Source organism: Haemaphysalis longicornis, unplaced genomic scaffold, assembly GCF_048455015.1.
Source record: "Haemaphysalis longicornis isolate Haplotype H1 unplaced genomic scaffold, Haemaphysalis longicornis Haplotype H1 scaffold_15, whole genome shotgun sequence".
Taxonomy (NCBI): Eukaryota; Metazoa; Arthropoda; class Arachnida; order Ixodida; family Ixodidae; genus Haemaphysalis; species Haemaphysalis longicornis.
In genome coordinates this window covers 18,153,538-18,179,219 of record NW_027526257.1, presented here as the reverse complement: position 1 = coordinate 18,179,219, position 25,682 = coordinate 18,153,538, and the positions used below count along the sequence as shown (strand labels likewise).

The following is a 25,682-nucleotide window of genomic DNA, read 5'->3' as shown; positions in this document are numbered from 1 at the left end:
ATTTCCCACTGGGGCGGAGATTGAAATCATTCCACGGAGCTTTGCGAACGGGAATGGTTTTTCTGCTTTAAGAAAGGGCTTTAAATACGCGCCGGGGGATTAGCGCGGCACTAGATGCTTCAAAGTTAGCCTTCCTACGCGCCGTGGCCAGCTCACCTGCAAAGGACGAGGAAAATAAAAAAGTTGCATGGCCACATACCACAGCATTGTTCTCTGCACCGGTAGCTTATTTCCCCCTAGCAGCGGAGATTGAAATCGGTCCAGGGAGCCTTGCGGAAGCGAATGGTTTTTCTGCTTTCTGAGTTGGCCTTTAAATACCCGTCGGGGGATTAGCGCACCTCTGGATATTTCGAAGTTACCATTCCTACTTGGCGGTGTCAGTTCCCTTGCTAGGGAGAAGAGAAAAAAAGGTGCCCGCGGGACATACCACAGCATTGTTATCTGTACACGTAGCTTATTCCCCCCCAGCGTCGGAGATTGAGATCGGTCCACGAAGCCTTGCGAAAGCAAATGGTTTTTCTTGTTTCTGAGTTGGTCGGCAAATACACGGTGGAGATTACCGCGGCTCTGGATGCTTCCAAGTTAGCATTCCTATGTGGTGGGACCAGTTCCATTGCTAAGAAAAAAGAAAATAAAAAGAAGCACGGGGGACCTAACACAGCTTACTCCCCCTTCCCCTCCCCCTCGCGGCGGAGGTTGAGATCGGGCCAGGGAGCCTCGCGAACGCGAATGGTTTTTCTGGTTTATGAGTTTGGCTTTAAATAAGCGGCGAGGAATTAGCGCGGCTCTGTGTCGTTCGAAGTTAGCATTCCTAATCGACGGGGCCAGTTGCCTTGCTAAGCCAAAGGATAATAAAATAGTTGCCCGGGGGACATACCACAGTTTGTTCTATGTACACGCAGCTTATTTCCCCCACGCGGCGGAGATTTACATCAATACAGGAAGCCTTGCAATCCGAATGGTTTTTCTACTTTATGAGTTGGGCTTTAAATATGCGGCGGGGGATTGGCGTGGCTCTGGATGCTTCGAAAGTAGCATTCCTACGTGGCGGGGGCAGTTTTCTTGCTAAGAAAAAAGAAAATAAAAACCCGGGAAAAGAAAATTGCCCGGGGGACATACCACACCATTGTTCTCTGTACACGAAGCTAATCCCTCTCTCTCCCCCCGGGCGGAGATTGAGATCGGTCCAGGGATCCTTGGGATGAGAATGATTTTTCTGCTTTGTGAAATGGCCTTGAAATACGCGGCGGAAGAATAATGCGGCTAAGGATGCTTCGATGTTAGCCTTCCTACGATGCGGGGCCTGTTCCCTTGCAAAGGAAAGGGACAATAAAAAGTGGCATGGGGGATATACCACAGCACAGTTCTCTGTACATGAAGCTTATTTCCCCCACCGGCGGAGATTGAGATCGGTCCGCGGAGTCTTGCGATGCGAATGGTTTTTTCTGCGTTCTGAGTTGGCCTTTAAATACGCGTCGGGGGATTGCGCGGCTCCGGATACTTCAAAATTAGCATTCCTACGGGGCGGGGCCTGTTTCATTGCAAAAGAAAAGGAAAATAAAAAAGTTGCCCAGGGACATACCACAAAATTGTTCTCTGTACACGAAGCTTATTTCCCCCAGCGGCGGAGATTAAAATCGGTCCAGGGAGTCTTGCGATGCGAATATTTTTTCTGCTTTCTGAGTTGGCCTTTAAATACGCGTCGGTGGATTAGCGCGGCTCTTGATGCTTCAAAATTAGCATTCCTACGTGGCGGGGCCTGTTTCCTTGCAAAGGAAAATAAAAAAAAAAGTTGCCCTGGGACATACCACAGATTTGTTCTCTGTACAGGCAGCTTATTTGCTCCCAGCCGCGGAGATTGAGATCGGTCCCGGGAACGTTGCGATGCGAATGGATTTTCTGCTTTATGCGTTGGGCTTTAGATACGCGTCGTTGGATTAGCGCAGCTCTGGATGCATCAAAATTAGCATTCCTACGTGGCGGGCCTAGTTCCTTTGTTAGGAAAAGGAAAATAAAAACTGGCCCAGGGACATGCCACAGGATTGTTCTCCGTACACGAAGCTTATTTTCTCCAAGCGGCAGAGATTGAGATCGGCCCAGGGGGACTTGCGATACAAATGATTTTTCTGCTTTCTGAGTTGGCCTTTAAATACGTGTCGGGGAATAGCGCGGCTCTAGATGCTTTCAAAATTAGCATCCCTTTACGGGGGGACAGTTCCCTGGCTAAGGAAAAGGAAAATAAAAAGTTGCCCGGTGGACATACCACAGGATTGCTCTCTGTACAAGAAGCTTATTTCCCCCCAGCGGCGGAGATTCAGATCGGTCGTGGGAGCCTGGCGATGCGAATCGTTTTTCTGCTTTCTGAGTTGGCCTTTAAATACGTGGCGGGGGTTGGCATGGCTCTGGATGCTTCACAATTACGTTTTCTTGACGGTCAACCCTTGTCTTCTGTCTTATTTCACGGAGCCCCTCATTTCGCATTTTGTGATTCGCTACATGCTTAGCGAGGGCCTCTGTTCTGGCAGTCTTGGTGCCAACGGGAGCTTCAGGGGGCTCAACGCTGGTCGACCGCTCTCGACATTTAGACACTCGAGTCACGGCCCGGGGGTTAAAAAGAAGGTCCCCTTCACCCCGAGCAGTCCGAGTGGCGCTGGCTACCACCCCCAAGTGCAGGAAACAAAAATACCTTAAGATAAACACCCGAGAAAGTGCTGGGGAAACAGCCCCGCCGGTAGCGTAGTGGTTATCGCACCAGACCGCTATTCTGGAGGTCGTGGGTTCGGATCCCACCCGGCCGGCATTTTTTCATCACTTTCTTTTCCACTAGAAAAATTCTTCATCTCTTTCTGTGACCCACCACAACCTCCCCTTTGCTTTCCAAGGTTTTCTTAACTGCCAACCCTTATTTTCTGTCCTATTTCACGGAGCACCTCATTTCCCATTTTCTGATTTGCTACATGCTTAGCCAGGGCCTCTGTTCTGGCAGTCTTCGTGCCAAAGGGAGCTTAAGAGGGTTCAACGCTGGTCGACCACTCTCGACATTTAGACACTCGAGTCACTGCCCGAGGGTTAAAAAGAAGGTCCCCTTCACCTTGAGTATTCTGAGTGGCGCTGGCTACCACCCCCAAGTACAGAAAACAAAAATACCTTAACATAAATACCCGAGAAAGTGCTGGGGAAACAGCCCCGCCGGTAACCTAGTGGTTATCGCACCAGACCGGTATTCTGGAGGTAGTGGGCTAAGATCCCACCCAGCGGAAATTTTTTCACCACTTTCTTTTTGACTACAAAAATTCATCTCTTTCAATGACCCCCCTCCTCCTCCCCTTTGCATTCAGAGGTTTTCTTCACTGCCAACCCTTAATTTCTGTCTTATTTCACGGAGCCCCTCATTTCCCATTTTCTGATTCGCTATATATATCTATATATATATATATATATATATATATATATATGTGGGGCGTTGTCAAAACAGCGCACGAAGAAATGGCGTCTAAAGGGCTCGCGACACAACAGCACAGCGAGAGAAGTGCACGAATTTTATGGAATGCCTAACTGGTCAATTGTTTAGCTTTTAAAGCGTATACAAATACTATAGAGGGCGGAAGATGCTCTGTAGGAGTTTCTCTTCACGTTGCGCTGCTCTTTCTTTTACAGAACCAAAAATGTCAAAAAGAAACGACGAAAGGTTGGGCTATATGAAACTCAAAATGGCCTTTGTTTCCTTTTCAAACGATCCCTTACACTAATCGTTTTAATGTAGCCCTTCAATTTTTGGGGGTTAATTTCAGATTATAATAATAATAATAATAATAATAATAATAATAATAATAATAACAAGCTATTGCCTTGACACCCCCTTACTAAAATTTTAGGAAATCTCGGTGTATCACAGTTCTTTCGATTCTATTCAATTATTTCCAGCCTTGCAGTTCCGATTGAATGTAGAGGTGCCACAATATGTGAAAGCTCTTTCTACCTGATGCGACTCGGCGTTGCCTACACATTTTTTTGTTTAAAAAATGTCGCAGCGTGCACTGCAAGAAAAAAAAGCAGAGATAGCGGCACCCTCTCTTCGTCGAACACCAGTCTGTTGCATCTCACATTTATTTCCTAACTTGCCGCTGAAACGTCTCCAAGTCTGGCAGGCCCGGATCGTTTCTTCCGCAGGCTTCCACAGCTTTCCCGAAGTGGGCCGCCCGCCCTAGAACTGGCGGCCGTGTCTAAAGTCAACGCCCGCTCTACAAACCCAAGGAAATGCGGTGCGCCCGGAATGCGATGCTCAGTCAGTATCTATAACGCGAGGATCTCTGGTTCGATACCCACCCCGGGCATGGGTCCCTTAGGGGCTGGGGATGTTGCCGTATCCTGTCATCGTCTTCGTCGTCGTAATCATCGGCTCGCGTAGTCATGGTGCTAAAAAACAGCAAAAGTCGTTTGCGCCTTGCGCAAGAACGTAACGCGTAATAAAAAAAATCCGGGACACTCGTTTACCTATCGCGCTGGAGCGCTTCGTAACGATTATTAAAAAAAAATCGGTACACTAGTTTACGCCTCGCGCAAGAGAGCTTCGTGCTTCGAAGACAAGAGACTTTTACAGCAAAGCTGTATACCTCTACCCCCAGTGGGTTCATCTCCGTTTGAAAAACGCCAAAGCGCCAAAATACACTTTTCCACTGCATGCATCGCCCCACCTCAGGTGTCACGTTAGTGGAGATGGCCCGGGATTTTTTTCTTTCCAATTATTGTTATTGTGTTGTTCACTGCCGCCGCTACAATCGTGGCACTATCGGGCCTTTGGGGTGGCACAGTGTTCGGTTTCCGGTTTCATGGCGTTTCTGGTTTATGGTTTCATGCCCTCCTGAACCACAGTTATTTCTCAGGCTTCGAGGCTTTTTGGTAAGACTGACGGCCAAAGCTCAACCTAACCAGTTCTGCTGTGAAAATGGCTGTGAAAATTCACCATCCCGTGCATGCGGAGAGCACAAGGAAGATGTTTCCAGCGTGTTATTTTGGACTTCCCAATATACTGCAGGCTAAAACGTGAACTCTACAACAAGCAATAGCAGTAGCTAACCATAATATGGAGTGTCCAGAAAATATATGGCTTGACGGTTGACGTAAAAATAAGGTTGTCCGTGCCTTCAATGCATTCTTTAACTCAACAGGTATCCCTTCAAATTAAACAACGCGTATTTAAGCCTTTCACCGCGAATTCCTGAAAACGAACACAGAAGGACCAACTAAACCTCGGGAACCTCGTGGACGATATTGTGTACTTGTGATATCCTTAATTGTATCTTTGGCCCTTCGTTCCGCGAAATGGAGTAGCCGGGGTTTATTGACTTCCAATTCTTCCTCTGAATAAAACAGTTAACCCAGCTACTTACCTATTTTCTAAAAGACCTAGGTGGGTTCCAAGGCAAAAAATCTTTAAACATAGCTTGACTTGCTCCAAGGATTCAATACATGGCATGGCTTACACTGCGTAGCCTACAGTGTCGAAATATTTACACTATAAACAATACGATGTTCCCTCGAATGTGTACCTTGTAAAAAAAACCCGCCCGCATCTTCCCATGCTGGGAACTCGAGTAAATGCGTCGCAGAGTGGCGGGGGTATCGCGTGAATGTTGCGTAATTGGGTATGGTTTTGGAATGCTTAATTGTTATTTCGTCTTTATTATTCCTATTTATTGAATGAAGGAGAAGCGAGTGCAAGGAGTGTAAAGTTAAAGTCTGTCTTTATTGGTTGGGGCCGTCGTTGTATTGGACGTATAGGATGACTGCTTTGTGGTCGCTAAAGTGCACTGTCAAGGCGTCTTTCAGGAGCGGTCGTGCGATTGCGTAACTGGTGAAGACGTTGCTTCCATCGCATCTACTCGAGTCAAGCAAAGCGTCAAGTCAAGCGAAAGCCAAGCAAAGACGCCCTTCACTGAATTCCGAACGCGCGCTCCGCCGCTTATACATCATTTTCCATAAGCAGCCGGGAAAGGGGGAAAATACTCTCAAACCAGTTCTCTCGGCGGCCGACCAGCGTTTCCTGAGCGCGCTGGGCTGCTAACATCGCTCGGCGCGGTGTGCTCCGCTGCGTAGATAAGGAGTATTTCGCACCATGTGCTTAGTTTCTGCGGAACTTTCAACTGTTTTAACCAATGCTACGATGCCTTTCAAGGCACAAACGTCGCTTGGTCAGCACTGCGCGGTGGTGGGTTATTGAAAAACCAGAGAAAGCGAGAAACAGTCGCTAACAGCACGCATGTGCACGGCACTGCCTGGAGAAAATGCAGTGCGGTTGCGGCGTGTTTTTGCGGCATCACTTCCTAACGCACACCGAGTTGAGATGTCGGTGGATTCCATTGATAAATCTCAACGACTTTGTACCAACGACACACTGCAGGGTTTGTTGGGTGCACTTGGACGGCAAGCAGACGAAGCGAAATTCATTTTTCCCGCTCAAAGCTGCGACAATGAACGGAACCCCCTGAAATGTTAGAAGCAACTTTATCCTTTAGAATACAGCATTGACTGGTTGGTTGATTGATTGATTGATTCGTTCAATATGGTGTTTAACGCCCCGACGCTTCATGGGTGATGAGGCGCGCCGTAGTGGAGGGCTGCGGGTTAATTTTGACCACTTGGGGATCTTTCACGAGCGGCGATACAATACAACATTACAATAACTTCTGGTTGTAGTCAATTTAAAATACCATATATTGTTTTGTCATTACAGCCGATTGGTATTAAACAATCCCCTTTTCATCTAATCTAACCTTTAAAATCAAGGCGTTTTTTTTACTTTTTTTCAGGCCAACTCATAACACTGCCAAACGATATGAAAGGATCACTTTCTTCATCGCACACTGCTGGTCGATAGCAGGAAAAGCAGGCAGGCAAATGTGGAAACGCAGCTCGAAATACGCGTGAACGCTGAATTTGTAAAATAGCTCAACCTGTTCACAGCCCGGTCAAAGGAAAAGCTTCTAATCCTTTTGCGTTGCCACGGAATCTAAAGTACTGCAATTACAAAATAGTTACTGCTCGTCGCGTAAAGCATTTGTGGTGCAAGCAGCGGTTTCACAAAGGTGGGCTCCTAGCGACAGGCCACATTCGCTGATCAGAGTTAGGTCAATCATGATCACGATTTGCAACCTGCTACACTGAAGCCATTTATGGTAGGTTGGAGCCTATGATCTGATTTTGCTTTATTCGCAATCGCTGTCCTGTACGTTAAGCCAATCATCCTACTAGGTTAGTGCATTTGCTCGATGTTTTTTTAGGGGCTCGGGATTTCTGCGTCTCCTGTCAGTGTCGTCATTGTAGTCACGCTGCTGCCATAAATAATTTTTAAGCGGTAGACTCTTCCAACTCGGAATGTTTACCCAAAAAAGGGGTACGAGTTCATGAGAATGCATTGACGATTAGTGCACTCACGAAGTACTGGGTGAAGACTGTTTGGCAACATTGTTTGCTCTGCAGTTTAAGGTGTAACTGCTGGTCATGTGACAGGAGCTGTTAAGTCCGTGCTTTCAAAAACTAGTACAAAAATTGCAGGGATAGCTGGAAGTATGGTGAACCAGCTGCAACTGCAAGGCGTGGCCATCAACAAGCCGTTTAGGAACATGTTGCAGAAGCGTTACACTGACTGGTTGATTCTGACGTCCAACAACTCACATCTACCAGGCGAATCAAGCACGCTTCACTAAACCAAGTAGCAAACCTGGGTAACCGTAGATAGAGGCGATATTTTGGCAGAGCTAATTGTGCGTGTTTTCAAAACTGCAGCGTTTCTAGTGCGCTGGACGAAAGTGAGGACAGGGCTGGGGGAAGAGGACCGCAACGTCGAAGAAAGCGACGGTAACTGAGCACTCAAAATGTTCGACGAGCACCATAAGCACAATACAGCTCACGTTCTAGTCCCAGACCGACACCTTTTTTTTTTTCATTCGGCTTACATTCGAGGTAAGCTTCTCTTATTTTGTGACCTAAATTTCGTGGGTCTACCTAGAATTGAGGCTGGCATGGATTCACGTTGATATGGTGACGTTATAGTAAACATATCCAGGAGAGCACTTCGAAATCTTTCTGCAAACTTTGTCCCATGACCCAGATGTAAAAGTAGCATTGTGAACCCCACCTGCGGTAATAAATAGTGATCTTTTATATTCTCTTGTGGTTTTGCTGAATTTAAAGCAACTTCGCCGATTGGTTTCAGATTAGTTTTCAGGAAATATGCATCTTAAAAGCTCATTTACGGTAAAGTTGTAGTGTTTACAGCACTGGATCACTGCGCAGTTCGTGTTCAAGTAGCAATTTGGTTTCAAGGGTTTCTATTTTCTTTGATGCTTGTAGCGGTTCACTTATTAGAAGCCAAGAGTTACCGTATTTACTCGAATTTGTTCCTGCCTCGATTTTAAACCGAACCACGAAGTTTGGAAGCTCCTAAAGTAAAGTTACCTTAAAAGAAAACCCAATAAAAAGTCACTGGACTTGAGACTAAGGCATGCGCTTTATTGCGCTTGCGGCATACATTTCTGCATGTTCAATGCTCACTCGTCGATGTCGTCTTTGTTGCAATCGCTGTCGTTTTGATGGCTAGGCCATTCCCAAAGCGGGCTGCCCCCATTTCGGTCCAACGCATTTGAGGCGCTGCAGTTATGGAAGGGCCGCACAATTAGCTTGGCCGGAATATTGCCCCATTCTGCAGTGACCCTAATTGGCGACTTGGCTGAGTGAAGCACGCTTGATGCGCCTGGTAGGTGCGAGTAGGATGTTTTTCAGCGTGAACCATTCATTCTAACTCTATCGCAGCCTATACCTAAACCGCTTGATGATGGCCGCATGCAGTGGTTGTACCTGGCTCACTATGCTGTCATATATTACTGCAATGTCTGTACCACCACCTGAAAGCACGGACGTAACATATATCCAGTAACCACGGTAGGAGTGATTCCTAGGAGTGAACAGAAGTGACTCCCTAAACAGGAGAGCTTTCACATTGCCAGTCGTCACCCAATCTTTGACGAGGGCACCACTCATCCACCCATTCTCATGATCTCGTTCGAAAGCATTTTTGGACATATTTTTCCAGTTGGAAGTCATCCCCTTATAAATAATGTGGGCAGCAGCTTTCACCCATCAGCTGTGCAACATGATGTCACGGTGGTGCGCAGGTTCTCGTAGCCTGCAGTTTCCACTTTCACGTGCTTAGCGTCCTGTTCATTCACAGGAAAGTCCACAACCCATGCCAAAATACTCTGGGGTCTGATTGCGGTCAGGATTTGTCCCACTCTTTTTTTCGCTGATTCTTGATAAGAAAGAGTTGGAATTTGACTAGCCTCTCCATAATGTCACGTGCTGGGTTTTGTCCCACAGACATCGGCCGTCACAGGCTGAACCTGACTGCTTCATAAAACTAGCTACCCATCCCTTGCCGGCCTTGAGCTAAGTCCATGCTACACCTCGAATGTTTTGCGATCTCTATTCTCTTTACCTGTAAATCTCCATCGTCAGAGTCATTCCACCTTCTCTTGCGGCAGGATAAAGTAGGCGACATAATTCTCCACCCCGTGGTGTCGACAACGTCTAAGGTCTTGTGAAGGCCGTTCGCTTGGCAGTGCAGTTTAAAATGTCGTTCTATTCCTTTCGCCATGAACGCGCATTCTTTTTACCCATGCTGATGTCACGCTGTGGTTGGTGATTCGGGGATCTCTTAGTCTCCAAGACTACCTTCCGCTTAAAAACTACAGTGTAATGGCACCGCTTGGTCAGCACTATTGTGCTGACAGCAAGAGTATTTCTCGAAGTCACTTGGCAATGCGCACAAGCAAGGATGAAACATTGACATCTGTGTTCATGACGTTTGAATGAGCAAAATGAAGCCTGTAAACCTGCAAGCTGTAAGCCTGTGCCGGTGATAGTGGTCGTGGTGGTAGCGATGTTTATTGACAGGTGGAAGCCTGTTCAATGCCCAAAAACTGTGCTCAAATGCTCAAAACCTGTAGTTTTGAGCATTTGTCTCTTACTTGCTAATATAATTTTGATTAATTTTGACCGCCTGGGCATCTTCAACGTGCGTTGAAATCTCGACACACGGACGTTTTCGCTTTTCGACTGCATCGGAAAAGCAGCCACCGTGTCCTGTATCAGTCCTCGGGCTCATCACCACAACACCTTACTTAGCCGCTGAGCCATCTTGGTGCGTTCAATTTTGAAAGGCGTTGAAATAGCTTCAAATGAGAGTGAAGGCACTCTAAGCTAAGGAGTACTGCTGTTGCATCAGTATTCATCCACAGGCCAGAAAAGTCATTACGCAAGCTGACACACCGTCGAAGTTGTGCTGCAGGTGGAAGCGGTGGAAGTAAGTGCTTGCTTATTTAGAAAAAGCTAAAGTCCGATGTTATAAAAGTAAAACAACATTCCCATTCATATCTATGTACATCCATAACGACACCAAATCAAATTTTCAGCAACTATAATCGAGCAAGGACATTCTCTACCGACATGCCCACTTGCTACAGCTGAGTGCTCACCGTCTGGTCAATGTTCGCCACTAGAAGATGAGCGTGACGTTACAAAAAAACGACCAGTATGTTTGCTAAGTCCTTTTGCCAAGGTTATTGAAATTGTGTTATTTCGGCATTTATCTTTCTTTTTTAAACGTCAAGTAACAGATGCTCAGCATGTATTTCTAAAAGGCTGATCGGATGAAACCAACTTGAAAATGTTTATTGAATGCACTAGCCCAATTATCGCCAATAGCGGCAACATTTATGTAGTGTACTTTGATCTTATCGGTTGAAACCAACCCGACAACGTTGGTTGAATGCACTAGCTGAATCATCGCCAATCGCGGACATGTTGATGTAATGTACTTTGATTGTCTAAGGCATTTTACTTGGTGGATCAAACTCTTCTACTTCAAAAGCTGCTGCGATATGGTGTTTGCAGCATCCTTTGCATGTTCTTTCGTGACTATCTAAATAGCTGACCCAACTGACCGAACATACGTGGCGTGTTCTGTGAATCTTTTTTCCCTTTTTTGTCCCTCAAAGATCCATTTTTGGGCACTTTTGTTCAATGTTTTTATTAACGACCTCACTTGTTCAGTAAGAAATAGCCAAATGCTTCTCTACGCGGATGACATCAAGCTGTTCCGAAAAGTTCACTGTCGTGATGACTGGGCCCTTTTACATTCCGACATTTGCAGCGTAATCAGTGTCTTGTTAACAAGTTATTATTAATCCTACTAAAACACATGTATTGAGTCTAACCAGGAAATGCACAAGTGTGTCATATGATTACATGTTAGATCAATGCATCCTTAGAAGAGTGGATGGGTGTATTGACCTAGGGATTTTTGTAAATTCAACGTTTTTATGTGCCCATTGAAAAGCTTGTTAAAAAGGCACACAGTCAATTAGCAGAAATATCAGGCATAACACGTCCTTTCCAGATGTGTCGTGCCTCAAACGTTTTTTTTTATTTTTATTCATTTCTAAACATCATTTTGGGTCTATCCAATGAAAGAACTTTGGGCAAGCCAGGCTGCGAAGATTGAAGGCGTTCGACGACGTTTTGTTAGAATTGTTTATGATAGGCATTTTTATCGGAGAATGTTTTACCACTACAATAACATTTTAGATAAATTGCACTTGGTAACACTGTCCAAGAGAAGAAAGGATGCAGATTTTATATTTCTGTATAAATATTTGCATCGTGTGACTGAGTGAGAGAATTTGACGTCGTATATACACTTGTGCGTACCTTAAAAGCTATTTCGAGAAATAAATGTGTTGGGAACAAAGTTTGTTCTCCAATGCAACGACTGTTTCATTTGTATAATGATGTGAGGTCAAATGATCTTGATGTTTTTGCAATATGTTGGAATTTAAACTAAGTCTTGTGAAGTTCTGTAGTCTCATGTGTTGATATTGTCGTTTCTTATCTTTTGAAGGGTATTTTCTTTTATTTTTATTTTTACTGAAGCGGTTGATGGTCATTGCTCAGGTTTCGGTTTAGGCATTCAGCTGAGTGATTGTGAACCTGCTAGTTGTTTGTGTTTTGCCTGTGGTGACCTCTTTTCCACTCATGTATTATTCATACACATACGAAATCCTATAGTTTCTCGTTTCAGCGTTCTGCACATTGTTTAATTCTGCCACTTGTACTCCTTGTCATTTCCTTTTCACATATGCATTACGGACTAATACATAGAAGGAGGGCATTTTCAGTTTGCTGTTTATATGATGCATGTTTTTAAACAAGCCCAAATGGTATGTTTAAAAAGTTTATTCTGAGGTGATGGATTTTGTCGCCCACTGTTTAGCTGTGCCTTAACTGCTACATGCAACGATTAGGATCGAGTTTGGTGCAAATTTTGATAACGTCTCTAAATATCTGGCTGTGAGCTACCCTACTGCCGCGGTTTTTTTTTCGGTTTTCGTTTGTTTTCGCTTTTTGTAAGAGTTTAATTGTAAGCTGGCAGTTGTAGAGATGTACAGAGTTTTAACAAGTCTGAAGGCTATATCTAACAATGTAGCCTTCTCTTCTTTCACCAATTTTCACTCAAATCTAGAGCTTGCAGCTGTTAAGACGAGCAGATCTTTTAAACTGAGTATGTTTGTTTGCACCTGTTTTTCTTCCCATCATTCAATTAGCAGTGTTTTTATGGTAAACGATTCTTTGTGTACTCTTTCAGTTATGTCATGTGACTAGTCACAATGTCAGGTGTTTATTTTAAAATGTTTATTTGAAGGCAAATAATGCTGAACCCTGGATTCCCCATAAGTTAGCTGAAATTTCGCCTAACTGTACACCAATAAAAAATATTTCGAACACGTAACGTGAGATTCTTCAAGATTACTTCCAGAATATATTCAGTTGAAGGGAGTACATTTTTTGGGTCGAACTCAGATTATACCTTTACACAAATAGATTGAAAGCCACAGTGCCATGCATGGCATTTGTGGCGCCGGATTACTTTATATGAAACCTTGCTTTAACTACAATATTGGTTGTGTCCAATTTCATTATTTGGGCATGATCTCAGAAGTGTTTGACTTTGAGAAAACCTCTTTCTCTAATGTGCAAGCTAACAGCATGCTGCATACAAAATATCACCTTGGTAAGATACTTCCACCAGATCCCTCGGAAAATTATAAAAAAAATACAAAATACGAAAGTGCAATGCAGCTACCACTGAACATCTGCATTTGTTAAACTCAGAAGTACGTCAAAGTTATATGCATCTTTCATATGCGAAATGTCAGGAAATAACGGAAATCCCTGAAGTGAGGTTTCATTGTATTCTATATAAGATAAAAAAATACTTCAACAGAATTATTTTGTAAACTTCTAGCGTTGCTTTCTGAGAAAATAGGCTTGATTTTTCTGAAACTAGTACACTGCAAGCCAGAAGGGCTATATTTCATGTTTTTTTAATACCTCGCCGTCTGCACGTAGCATATACCCGACACTCGCAGGGCGAAGCACTACTGCCTATGAAGCAGATCTGGGGAGGAGATCTTGAGCGTAGAAAGATGTATGAGAGGTACTGGGCAGCGCTCTATTCTTGAAGAAAATACATTTGTTTTGGAGCAGCTAAGCATGCTTATCTACCTTTGCGACTAACAAACGTCGGTGCGGAGTTTACCACGCTGTTATCTACTGCGGTTTCATATTAGTACAACATTGCGGTACAAAAACATTCCGGTGACGAAAATTTTCAAGGTTGATTCGTAAATTTGACAGTACGCACCCAAACTACTGCTGTGGGGAATTACGTGTGCGCAAAAAGAGTTTGTTAGCAGGGTATTTTGCGAACGAACCAACAAGAAATACCCCGGAAGGGTGCACGGCCAACATAAAACTGAAGTCCCCTCACCGCCGCCGATCAACAGGCTTTACATAAAAGCAAATCCGTCGAGGCATATTTAGCTCATGTTTATTACCTTTATCTATGCCTAATTCAAAGCGGAAGGCACTAAATGTCGTCTACCTGCATTACGAATCTTCAGACCATACTCACTGCCGCGCTCCACGGCACGCGTAGCTGAAGTCCCTTAATCGGCTTTTCACCGGGTATATTCAGCGCTTGACTTCATTTTTGTGTGGTATGGCATGAATAATAACGTTGCCGCTTTATTCTACAGCGAAACGTTGGTGAAGCATCTTCGTACTACTGCGCAGGAAGTGCACATGATGCTGCCTATGTGTCGGGCGGGCGTGCAGCTCCTGCGAGTTAGGAAGTTCATTGCGGACAGCGCTAGCATACGACGGGAGAGAAGCGGTAGAAAGTGGAGAGGGGGAACTTGTCGCTGCTTGGCTAAAAGCCGATCCAGGGACTTTAGGTGGGACCAGCTACTATTTTCTTTGGCGAAAACCCCAGAATCGACATTTCTCTGCTGTGATGTGGGAACGCAACAGCGGTTGGCTACTGTCTACCAGATCAACCGCTGGTAGACTTGCTTGTTTTGGTGCACCATTCAAAGAATATGCATGACTTCGAATGGTCGTTTGCTGCAGACAATGTTTTACCTCATTCGCAGCCTCTTTACATTCTCATGCATAGTATACATCACCATACATACTTTCAACGACTAAGCTTCGCTAAATTGTTGAAGTTCCCTTTTAAACCGATGTCCTTGCTTGAACACATTGATATAATTATTATGACACCAGGTTCAGGATATTAAAAAGAGCAAGGAAAGTTTCAATTTACGCCTGTATGTAGCACTGTACAGTGGTACCTGCAATAGACCTTGCCATATAACCGTCATTTACCTAGAAGTTTTTTTTTGTTTGATTTGTCGCGACGGATGAAACGCACAGAAATGTCATATAGGACCGCTTTTGTGGAAAGTCTGGCATCGGCATGCCTCGGAAATATCTCAAATCAACAATGTTCTAAGGCGCCATAAAGTCATGCACTTTTGCAGCACATTAACCATGCACTATGGGCTGGAAAACTTGTAGGTTGGGTTTCAAACAACCCACTGTGTGTATAAGCGCTTGCTGGTTTTACACCGGGTTTCTAACCAGTACCAGAGTCCTTCAAAAGCATTGAAGGACTCTGCCAGTACGTAGCCTCGTTGAGCAAACTTAGTCACGTGTACTGTAATAATGCAGTAAGCTACGTTTGTTCCGACCAGGAAGCATATTTCGGTACACCTAAAACAGCCCTATCCTCACATTTTACGATATGCATTAGAGTAAAACATGCACGCAAGCGTTAAGTAGGATGAGGAACAACGAAGAGAAAACTTTATTTAGCGGTAAAATCGAGCTGGTTCGTGGGCGCTGTCCTCAGTGGCCGGACAAGAAAGAGCGAGCAATTTTCAATTTATAGAACGCCATCCCGAGTAGGCTACCATTTTTTCACGCCTGACATGCTTTGAAAACAATAAAGAGCTGCGTGTACATATTCATGCGTTTCGATTCTTGTTTTACCGGAGACCGGCAGGTATACTATTTATTGCTTTCGTTAGCGAGTATATCAAGCCTTCAACACCGTATTCATGTCATCACTGTGCCGGTTGGTAGTCAGTTCGTTGTGATAACGATGGTTGCAATGGAAATTCGGAGCAGGAAACCGGCCTCGACTGCTCTGGACAACGTTTAGAGTTACTTGATATAGAGTTGCAAACCTCCCCTTAGGCCCCATGCATCAAAAACTGCCCCTACAATTGGTCCACTGCTTTTGGTCTTGGTTTGCAGTCGTGCAATCTTTTGGTGACAAAATAAACTATACAACTTTCTTTGCCGCTCGACGACCTGGGTGAAAAAAGATACTTCAGTCTTACGTTTATTAGTTATGCTAAAGAAGCCAAATGTGCTCAACTATGCATGTGTTTTGCATCCATTCGAAGCAAAAACAGTAAAAAGAAATGCGACCATTAGGTCAACCGTCGCAATTGCGATGGTCGTCTCCTGCGATCCCTCTTCGGTCTTCTGTCGAAAAAACAACAAATAAGATGCTTCGACGGCTGTATGCAAGCTGAAATTGGTTACGTAGAGCCGCTTGATCGGCTCCTAGATTAGGTTTGTCATACAATGAGCTGCAGGCAAAGGATAACTGCACATTTAGTACTTCCGCTTGGACCTACGTTGTGCCGGAGGGCCCGCACAAGCGCCAAATGTTCGAGGCAGATGCGGAGACGCAGAAATAATCTAACCCTAAAAACCGGAGTTAAGATAGCAATAATTAACTTACGAAAGCGCAGTAATAAAGAAATATGCACTTTAAAACAAAATGTAACGTTAAGTTGTCAGTTTGAATAAATAAGTTTGTTTTTGAATTGTGCATGCGGTGGGCGCAGTAGCGCCGCAGTACGCACCATCCAAAGCAGGGGGGGTTCCTGGTGCGGGGCATTTTCTGATGCGGAGTTTCGAAACTGCCCACATCGAAGAGCTCTGGACACTGTTGTCCCCACCGTTTCGCAGTGGCGTAGCAGAAACACTTTTATCGAATTGCATGTGAATAAACAATGTATGCCGAGGATGGGCGCCTTGCACGTGGACGTAAACAAAATCTAATTTGTGAAGAACGTACTGTTTGCCTTACCGCCTGAAGAAAATATCTACGCGAACATTGTGATCCTCACAAACACCCTCAAATTTGCTAATAATACGTTTGTGATGTTGGGCACAGAAACAAATTCATCTAGTACTAGTCAACAAAAACTAAATAAATAGAAGACAGCCGTTTTATTTGCTGCTATGCGAATCCAGGGTAAGGAGCGGTGCACAGCTTTAGACCGTGGAATCTTCATAAGAGCATCACAAAAATATTATAGGGACGCCTACGCATTTAGATACTTATCGAGGTGCTCTGACTACTGATCCTTGCAAATAAGCTAGATCGAACGAGTTACACACTATCAACTGACCGATGCTCTGAAAAACGTTTTCTCACTCTTCGTGTGTTGCAGACGTGTGCGGGATACAGCTTTAAAATATTCAGAGGTGTCAGAAGCTGGCATAATAGGTCAAGTACTGGAAATACGCTTTTTAAGAAATAAATGTTCAAAGCGGGCGTTTTCTTGCACAGGCACTGTAGCCCCACACAAGCGCAGTGTAGCAGACATCGCGGCGTTAGTCCCTAACCTGACGTCAGAGCCAGGGGTCGCCAATAAAACATCTCACTGCCAATATCACAATGTCTGGTTCAAAGTGGTGCCTTATGAAATAACCGGGAGTTTCACAACAGGGGCTAGACATCTTGGGGCACCGTTATGCGCAAGCGCTCACCCCAAGCCATCCTTGGGGTTATGGGTTTTCGCTTACCGCGCACGCTATTTTACCGAATAGGCGGGCGCGCCAAATCTGCAGCTTGTGTTCTTGCGCTTTCCCCCAATCTGTTTGTCGAGACGAAGAGATAGTGCTGCCTTCACTTTGGAATTTCAAAGCGGTACCCCGCGGCGCTGTCCTTAACGGCGGGCGCAGAAGTTCCCCGTGAATAGTAGCATCGTGCGACATTTATTTGTGTAGTGTCCCCACATACATACGGCCCGTATGTCACATGATGTTTCGTCATACTTTGGTTCTTAATAGGCCGTTTATTCACATAGAATTATTGGTCATAGAACAGTTAGACAAATTGGAAAGTTCGGCATAGGTGCAGAAAATGACTGTCCACGTGTTTTTTCAATGTATGTGGGTCTTACGGAAGAAGTTAGGATGGTTTGACATAAAAGGGAGGAGTGAGGGACATGCTTTCTTTTTTTCTCTCTCTTTTTTGGCTGTACATCTGGCATAAATTACTACTCGTCCTGTCTAGTTCTGTTCTTTCTGGTTCTCTTTAACGCGGTGTTTCCAAATAACCATGTCGCAATACCAACTCACCCAACTCTCCCTCCTGGAACATGCAGAGCGGGCACGTAGGGTGACCTGGGTTGATCAAGAGTACAGAACCCAGTTTAAGAACCCTAGACAGAAAGTTCAGGCACAGAGGTAGCCTAATGAATTTCTTGAAATGCGTAACACCAAGAGAGAGTCGCACCCACCTTTTAATATTGCGGGCGGCTTGGGCACCCTCCATGAGAACAGGCCCACACGTCACATTCGACTCCTTGTGGGAACACTGGTCAAAGAGGCACATGGTTCCCACTGGTCCATAATGGTGAAACTGGTAGCAGTGACCTTCTCATTCACGGAAATTTTGTGTGGAAGTTTCATTTCGGATGGATGTAGAGGAGGTGGGAAAGCGGGGGAATGGAGGGGTGGGTAGGGCGTCAGTTCTGATAATTCGTACCAGGTTCACCCTTTCGCAGTTCGTGAGTTGGGCTTTCCTTTTGCTTTTTTGCACGTTGTGGTGGAAATTAATCTTTTTGTTAACACGCTGTCTCTCTCTTGTCTTACTTCCCCTTACAAAGAAATGTGTCACGTGTCAAGAAATATGGGTCAACCGGAAAGATAAGGTACAAAACTTGCTGAATCCAAATAGCTGAAAAAGGATTGTGAGAATGACATGGTTTGTGAGAACAATGTGTGAAAATTAGTTAAAATTGTACTTTTTTACTGATCAACCTGTACGCAAGATGTAAAAATCATAATGAATGATGAATAGTCACCACTTACGTCCAAAAACACACCGCAAGTTTTGTTTTACATTCCATTGACAAACTTTACTAAGTGACAAAATGTCCAATGACGAATGATCTTATGTGACCAAACGGCCTATTACGAACAGGCCAATAACGAAACTCCTTGTGACGAACGGGTCTACACACGTCTCACCCATGGGTTCTGGCTCATTCGGACAGGTTTCAGTCTCTGACGGCGGCTGCGAAAATTTGCTTGGAGATGCCACTCCTTTCTAGCCGCATATGAGAGGGGAAGAAATGAGAGGAAGAGTGCTTTTCTCACCACTGCCGAGACGATTCATTCGTACCCAGCCCTCCAGTCGTTGCACCGGATCGTTGACAACTACGCGCGTGCTTGTAAAATCGCGTCTGTTCGACAGTTATATCTTTCTCTGTGGCTAGTACGACCAAGACTTGTTTAATCGCTGGATATTTCTGAAGAGTTAACTTTCTGTGACGATGTTGACGGTTGTTGGCAAAGAAAAAATGGTTGAAGCCAAGGGGTTTCAGCTGTTATTAAACCTGTGTCTTCAAAGTAGAACGTTCAATATGAAAATTGTTTCGCAGAAAAGTGACTGCAGTAAAGTAATCTTACAAAACGGGTTTTTATAGACGCCCATCTATTGCCACCAAAAAATACTTTCCGGGCTCAAAATCGAACTTGCGACCCTCGAGTGAAGAAGACTACGGTTATCCCATTGCTACATTCCGATTCGTTTGAAGTAGTTTAGATCTTGGATACTCACTTTATTTGAAGTGGCATGGCAGAAGGATTGGCGTTTTAACCATCTCTATCTTAGAAAAGGAACATTGGTTCCTTTAGCTTCTTTTGCTTTTTTCTGGAATACCCGTTCGTAAGTCGACGATATGTTGCAAATAAAGGGGGCGGTGTATAACCACTTTCCCATCGACCAAGTGTCAAAAATACCCTATTAAATTCAACGTGGAAAAATGTTGGATAAAGAATTACCTTGAACTGAAAAAAAACACAATCGTGCGTACCCCATGCTCACCTGCAACAAAAAACATGTAAATGTGTCTTCATCAAATGGGCCCCGTTACCTTGCTGTATTCAAAGTGAAGACGAACTCTCATCGCCTATTAGCCCGCCGGTGAGACAATCATGTGCAGTGTGACCAAAAGCACTGTTAAGTAGAGCATGTCATGAGTCAATATTTCCGCTTAAGATGCTCCGCCCATCTTTTGGATGCGGCTCGAAGAGCTTCGATTTCTGCCTAATACTATAAGACGATTTAGGCCGTCGCGGCAGTCTTTTCTCAATTTTTTTGGAAGTCGTTGTTTGAATTGGATGTTCCTCTTACCCTTCTGCCTGCCTCGTTATTCATTGTTCCAGCCAGAGGTTGTAGACGGCGATTTCATAAAAACAGGGATGCAAAATTTGTCCTACCGTGCGAACGCACCTGATGACGACGCACCTAAAGAACTGGGAGCTTGTTCTTTGCCCTAATAGTGACATTTTGTAGGTCGTAGAAATATTTTTTTTACCAAGACTATTCAATTTAGTTTTGCTTTTGTATAGTGTGTGTTAGTTTTGCCTTCTTTGGTGTGTTTTCCGCGTATTAGGTTTCTTGAACCTTTTTCATAAATGTGTGTACTTTTTTTCGAGACCCGTGTTGCGTCTCTTTCTTCGCTTGTCACGTGTTCGTCGTCTGGTTCATTACACCCGAACCTGACATCATCACAACTGGTGTCCGCGACAGGACAAACTCCAATACCATCTGCAAGAGGTGAAGGCTAGAATTCGGGAGTAGCGGAGCAGATACGAGAAAACAAGATTTAGAAGCTAATGACAGTCAGTGCTCAGACAGTACGAGACTAGATCGTTTGGAATGCCACAGAAACCCAGTATGGACACAGCAACGTGAACAGAACGTGTTAAGCGCTTAGGGTTAAGCAGAGAATAGCTGTCAGGGTGGGTGGTCACGTAACGAAGTCGCTGACACGAAGAAAGAGCTCTTGAGCTAGAAGCACTCAAGCAGATAGCTGAGACCAGAAAGTCACAAGCAGAACTTGAAAAGTGAAATTTGGATCTCCGACTACAGCTTGTACAAGCGAGTGCGCACTGTTCTATCGTTCCGCAACAAAACTTCGCCGATGCAAGTGACAGTGTTCTTCCTGACAACAACGAAAGTGAAGAGACATCTTCTATAAACGGAGACTACACTTTGCAGCCAGGTTGCTTACCCGAAAGTGTTGATTATAAAGACCGGGATCAATTTGCAGAACACGGCTTTGAATGTGACCTGGATAACTGTGGTGGTTCTCGGACCAAAGCTGCTACGCGCGAAAGCTTGAACTAGGAGCAAAGACAAAATAGCGCAACGGAGTTCCATTTTTGTAAACACGATGAAAGGAGTCAAGGCGGGTGAAGCTATTCATAATCATAAACCGAAAGAAAACCAAGACTACATGAGGGCTTTTTCAGTGCGTACGCGCCTTCAGGAGACGGACAGCCGGTTCACCGCAAAAATGTGAAGTTGAGACAAAACCCTGCATCCGTTCCAACAGTGACCTCGTTGAAGCAGAAGGCGACTGTTTACAATGGGGCAGAAGTTCGCCGCGAGCAGAGACTGAGAAGACGACCAAAACCAAAGAGGATACGGAAACAGAGCCCTCAACAGCACCCCGCCATTTGCGTTCATTAGGTTGGTCAATGAAAAAACGTAAGAAAGGTTCGAGTGGATGCCGAAACAAGCTCCACAAAGCATTGTGCATGGCCTTGGGTAAGCCGAAAGGGCACATAAAAATAACTAGTGTCTTCTTTCTGAATCGACTTCTTCTCCAGAACTCTCAGTACTTGCGTATTAAGAAGTACAGGAAAAAACTGGTGGTTCATACCGGATGCTTGTGCCTTGATTTAAACCAAGCGCTACGCACATTTGTTTTAACTAACAGAAATCTGGACTTTTATTAGGGCTGCACTTAAAGGTGATTGTTTTCCAGGACCTGTTCTAGAAGTGTTTGGGACGGTTGTTTATTTTATGTGTGGCCGTGGCGTTCTTCATTGTGTGTTTTTTAAAAGTGTGTTGTGGGTCCCCAGCTACCTTTTTAAGTGGGTAGCCTGATGATGAGATAGAGGACAATGGTTGGAAGTGTGTCAGACGTGGCTGCGATGAAGAGAAAGTTTCTTAAGAACGTATAATTGCGGAACATGAAAATTTCTATTGGTGAGTATGCCTCAGAGGAAGGAAGAAGAAGAGGAGAAAGGCTGCTGATGACGCAGGAGTAGAAACAGGGCAGCAAGGCTTCTAGAGCTGCCCCTGCAAGATGCGGTAGCCGTGGTCTCCCGAGGCTGTCGTCGAAAATGCCCGAAAACCCAGCAAGGCTGCAGTGTCAGCCGTGTCCTGCGTGTACGAACTCGCATTGAATCGGAATCGCCGGCGTCGACTGTGTGACGTGGTGTTCGTCCGGCCGTTATACCCAAAGCCATCGATATCCGGGACTGGCCAACGCCTCAACATGGAGTGTGCCCTACCACGTCAAACACTTAATCTATCATGGGCAGGTTTCTAAACTAGACCGTGAACGGTTGTTATTTCTTTGTCGCCCTCGCAGAACTATGTATCTTTAAGAGAGAGCTTTGTATTTTATTCTGCTCATTATTGTGTCGTCCGTATCGTTTACCGTCAGTTGTCTCGTCTGCAGAAACGTTTGTCTAGGTGTACTACGCTCTTTTCAAACACTGTCTTGTTTATGAGACGTGAATTCTGAGTCCTAGACACCAAGGACACAACAGCTTCTATGTCTACATGTCCTTTTGTAAATTTCCATGCTTAGGCCAACTTTCCTACTGCTATGAAAGAATGTGCGCTAAATACAAGTAGAAATCGCCATTGCCGCCATCTTATATTCGGTGTTTAATCGGTTTAATTTGCTTCGGAATATGTCGGCGTCAGCCAATCACAAAAGCTACCCATTTTACACTGTAGGTCTAGTGCGGAAACAAAACTATGGGGTCGTGCTGCAATTCTGTTTTACTCACCACGCAGCTTATTTCAGTGACTCTTGCAATAAAAGTGGTGTCGGTGTAGCGTTTTGTCTTCGTGGCCCCTCTATGGGGCAGGTGTATGGACATTTAAGGGATCAAAACAGCTTGCCCTGCCATTAGAAGCAGTTCGTGGACCAGAGAGAAATTACCCGGCGCAGATGAGCACCGCCACTGCCTGCATACCGGGGCATCCATTCAATCATCACCCTTACTTGTGCTGCCACCCACGAATTCGTCATTGGAATGGCTTCGACACGACCGATGTCACTTAACAAAAGAAGACGAAGACACGAAATACCGAGAGACACCAGGCTTTCCCTTGTGAAAGAGAGAACTTAGGGTGGCACAAAATTCCGTGGCTTTGTTTAAACAATAACAAACAAATAAACACCGCGGAGGCGTTTTACAGAATTCACTCAGCGTGGCTACTGGAGAGCCGCGATCCAGAAAAGTAAAACGCTTGATACTGAAAATTTTAGCCACCAGTGGGCAAACGTTGACCAGGCCAAAGGCCGCCTCATACACCCGCTAAATACCAATTGTCAGAAGGAACAAAGAGCTCAGGTGAACAGTGCACATGTCCAAGCAGCACGGTGCTGTTAACCGCGTCCGCACTCAAGTTTTTACGAAGAGCAACAAGAACACACCTGCCACAAGTACATTATAGACAACTTCCTCGAAAACCAATTCCGAACTCGTTTAACGTCTCCGAGAAATTGCAGTTTTTGCAGTGAAATCGGCTCCACGAAGTGCGTGAACACGATTAGGTCACAAGAAACAAAGTGCAAAGTAGCCTCTTTGGAATGAAAAAAAAACGGTTGTCTCTGCCTGATTTGCTGATCTCAAGTTTAGTACTTTCTACACCTTTCAACGTGAATATACAGAGTTATCTCTCTTACGAATAGCAATTTCTTTTATCTCTGTAACCGGGAGGAAGTATATGTAGCCATGAAGCATTTTCGGGCAGGTAATTTCGTAATGTAATCGTTTGTTGCCCACGGAATTTTTAAGGAAAGTAATTTCATGGCGTCAGTGATTAACTTTCAAACATTCCGCTCTGCAAGCACCCTATTGAATAGCTTGTTTATCTCCGGTTTGAGTAAAAGCGTTATAGGACTATGATTGAATGGTTCTAGGATATCCCATGCCTTGCGTCGAGCAGGGGAGCTGCATCCGGAGTGGCTCATTAAGAAACATTGCCGTAAATGCATAGCCAAGGGTTTAAATTCTTCGTGGTTGCGGAAAGACACCGAGAGGTTTAAAGGTAGCTGTTTAAGCGAATGTCTTTTCATTATTATCGATGCATTACAATATCTGTTTACTAGAGCAATGAAAATTTGCCCAAACACTTCCTTTTAAAATGTCCTATAGTCAAGACTTGGATGCACCCTTTACCATAGGAACATGAAAAAATAACAAACTATGCCGTTCATATCAGTACAGATCGTATGATACCTAAAATGTATTTACGGAAGTGTAGACAATTTGGGTAATTCCGGAAAGTAGGAAGCACGAGGCTTTCCTGGCAATATTTTTGTTCACGTTTTGATGGGTAAAATAAATCATCACTTTTTACCACGTTGTGTAACCGCTTCATCTTGAACATATGAATTGAAGGAGATGATTTAGTGGCAGCGGATGGTGAATTCCTTGATGGCGGGCCCAAAATAGTCGGCGAAAGTTGACCGAAGTACATTCGGGACTCTGTCATTGTAGTGCAAAAATTACTTGGCGGTGAACCAGGGTTTGGTTTTGTGATATTGGTAATTGTTCGTAAGAACATTTATACCAATAAACATGAAGAAATTATTTACCTAAATCTCCAAATTACAATATACGAAATGTGCCGAGTAATAAGATCGCATACAATGAAAAATTTCTTTAAGTTGTAATTCTAAATGCTTAGCTGCGCATGGTACCAATGGTGCCAAGTGTAACGCCAGAGCCTGAACACTTCACAGGGTATCATTTCAGAACTAGACCTCATGAATAAGACAGATGCTGACCTGCTAAACGGCCTGAGAAATCAGGGCGTGAACGCTTTGCGGCGCATAACTCTGAGGACAGATGACAATGAAGTCTCGACCAAGCACATGTTCCTTACGTTCGACAGGTCCACATTCCCAAAGTACGTAAATGCAGGTTTTGTACGTTGTAATGCCCGGTCATATATTCCAAACCCGCGCTGCGGCTATAAGTGCCCGAAACCAACTCCTGCCTTGGCCATCTAACCTGCGCAATGTGCGGGCAGCATGATCATCCATCTGAGAATTGGCCGTCACAAACCCTCACCTGCGCCAACTGCCAGGGACCCCAAGCCGCCTACTTTCGAAAATGCGAGAATTTTAAGCAGGAGAAGGAGATCATAAATGTAAAGCTCACTGAAAATATCCCCTTCAGAGAGGAGCGGACGGGTTCGCTTACTTCACCTCAGTAGGTACGCCGAAGCAGCTCGCTGGGGGCTGAGCGGCGTCTGGTTTCCACAAGTTCCTTTTTCAGGAAGTATGACCAGGTCCCACCCACGCCTCCCGCAGCGCTGCCTCAGGAACCCCGGTCGTTAACACACCGCTTGCTGAGGGAGCCGCAGTGGTGGTGCCAACCGTCTCGGTCGGGACCAATCCCGCTCCCGCCTCTGCTCCCCGTACTTCAGCACGTTGGAGGTTGCCGAGAAGTTCAACGGAGGCGCCGCATCGGCTCCCACCATCACCGCACCGGCCGTGCCACCTCTGGCGTCCACGACGCCCTCGGCAGTAGTAGCGCAAACGAAGGACCCCCGAAGGGGGGGAAAGTACAGGGGTCCCGGTCTATTGGTAACTCCTCTGACATTTGAAGAGGAGATGGATGACGGGCCGTTCCGGCCTGGAACGGAGCGCAAGGATTGACCTCTGGCGTCCAAGCCAACAGAAAAGCTCAAAAAGCCCAATCCTAGAATAACAGCCCCGACAGACAACACATGAACACAACCACGCATACTCCTGTTATCCTTCAATTCCAAAAATTGGAATTGCAAGCTTCATTCAATGTAACGGAAGGGGCCTCCTTAAAAGTCTTGATGATATCTATGAGATACTGCATGCCAATCAGCCAAG

At 44.9% G+C, this 25,682-nt stretch overlaps 1 non-coding gene and 1 pseudogene across 1 annotated transcript; both read left to right on the top strand.

Moving 5' to 3' along the window:
• LOC144165713 (uncharacterized) overlaps positions 1-25,475 on the top strand; it is a 45,385-nt pseudogene extending 19,910 nt beyond the window's left edge.
• Trnas-gcu (transfer RNA serine (anticodon GCU)) lies at positions 2,726-2,798 on the top strand. Its single transcript has one exon. It is a non-coding gene; the product is annotated as a tRNA-Ser (tRNA).
• Positions 25,476-25,682: the final 207 nt, after the last annotated feature.